Here is a 2,259-nt window from a genome sequence, read left to right as displayed (position 1 = left end):
TTTGGCTTCTTCTAAATGGCCAAGTCTTTTGCCACCAGGCTGTGGGAAATGGGCTGTGTAAATTCACCGTGTGGGAGCACGATGATCTCCTCTGCCACCCTTCCCGAGTGAAGGCAAAAGCAGGCTGACCTGCCGTCTAAGGGAGTACTGAAGAAAGGTTTAGCTAAATCTAAAACGAAATGATAAAGACATAAATGAGTGCTGATTTCTTATGATAAAGGGGCAGTGTTTGGAAGTGCTGCATGCATAGGTGGTGTGACTTTATTCAATTTGCCGGAATCCGCCTACATACGCCAGGTTCCATCAGGTTTCTGTGCTGCCCACACAGGGCCACTAAATGGGCCAAGGGTGGGTAGTCATATTCCCACTCTTTCTTGTTCCTTAGCGGCAGCAGAAGTCTTTTTACGTCTCCTACCCCCACCCCGCCCCGGGAGGTTATATTTTTTAGTGTCTGCAGTTCTTCCAGTTTGCAGTACTTTTAAAGGTTGCAGCCCTGAAGCCAGTGTTTGGAGAAAGAGTCGGGCTGCTGCGTGCGCCCTTGGAAGGTTGGGACTGCCGCTTTCTAAAGCCCTGAGGTTAACTGACTCTCAGACTTTGAAATTGAACGGAGTTTGCCCTGCAGGTTTTAGGAACTGTTTGGGTCTGGGGACCCATTTTACTTCCAATCTCCCTTTATGGCAGTGGGATCATTTGTCCTATGATTGTCCCTCCTTTGTGTATTGGTAGCAGATGACTTGTTCTGAGGTTCATAGGTCGACAGTCAGAGGAGATTTTGATAAATAATGTCTTTAATAGACTTTAATAAGATTTCGTACTGTTTCAGACTGTATTGTAATTGTATTGTTACTGAAATGGTTTAAGGCATTTGTGATATTGTGATGGAACGAATGTATTTTGTGTATGGAAATAACAAGTCTTTTTGGGGTCCAAAGAATGGAATGTGCTGTTTGGAAATTATTATGTACCCCAGAAAAGCCGTGTTCTCTCAATCCTAATCCACACATGTGGTGGCATACCTATTGTTTGGGTGGGATCTTTTAAATTAAGTTGTTTCCATGGAGATGTGACACACCCAATTGTAGGTGGGACATTTTGATTAGGTGGTTTCCATGGAGATGTGTCTGCCTATTCAAGATGGTTCTTAAGCCACTTACTGGAATCCTTTAAGAGGACCATTTTGAAAAAAGCTTCAGAGCCAACACAAACAGATGTTTGGAGATACAGAAAGAAAAAGCCCCTAGGAAAGTTGTTTGAAACCAAAAGCCAAAGGATCAACAGGTGTCAGCCATGTGCCCTCCCAGCTGACAGAGGTGTTCTGGATGCCATCAGCCTTTCTTAAGTCAAGGTATCTTTCTCCAGATGTCATAATTTGGACATTTTTATGACCTTAGAACTGTAAGCTTGTAGCTTAATAAATCCCCTTTATAAAAGCCAATGCAATTCTGGTATATTGCATTCTGTCAGCACTAACAAACTAAACACTCTACTTCCTATACTTCTTCCTTTTACTTCTGTTCATCATCAGGTCAATCTAAGGGATCCTGAGATTTGGGGCCCCCTGACAGATTAGTTAATATTCTCTGGACTGAAACTCAGGGTAATTTTCAGTCACAGGCTGAAGCATAAATACAGGCTAATATTATTAATTGATCTCCACGCAATGCAAGTGGTCTGTTAAGGCATCCTTCATGTCCACTTCAGCAAGCCCTGTATCCCTCTCTAATTTAAAGCCCACCTATAGATGGTGGGGTGTCGTTTTTGGCTCCTGTTCTGCATCTGTGGCCATATGTAAGGTCTTAAAAGGAGCCAGGCTATGGCCACCACTATTTGGCCTTCCCCTTTCTTTTGCTGAGATTTTGTGGTCCTGCTATCTGTTGCAAAATAGTTGCAACTGGAGTTTTCAGGGCATCCTCATATTCTAGCAGCAGCCCCATCCATCCAGGAGGACAGCTACCCCTCCCCACATGGATGATGCAGGCCAACCAGGGCTTTCACCTGCAGAGTCTGGATGCAGGCCTACTGCTGCTGGTGGTGTCTCGGTCACTTGACTGGCCAGCCAATTGCTCGGGCCCAGACCATGCTTATGCAGAGCACAGATGGGGGCTTCTGTGAGACGGAAACCATGTCAGGCACAGAAGTAGATATTGATTTATTGGGACAATGAAAAGGAGAGGGTCTCTGTTGGCAGCCGATTTGGAGAAATAGCATTCTGTAAGGAAAAGGGTAGGCACCAGGAGTAACATGACTTTAGAACAAAAA

Source organism: Tamandua tetradactyla, chromosome 20, assembly GCF_023851605.1.
Source record: "Tamandua tetradactyla isolate mTamTet1 chromosome 20, mTamTet1.pri, whole genome shotgun sequence".
In the NCBI taxonomy this organism is placed as follows: domain Eukaryota; kingdom Metazoa; phylum Chordata; class Mammalia; order Pilosa; family Myrmecophagidae; genus Tamandua; species Tamandua tetradactyla.
The sequence above is the reverse complement of the archived record's forward strand: the minus strand, read 5'-3'. Positions refer to the sequence as shown.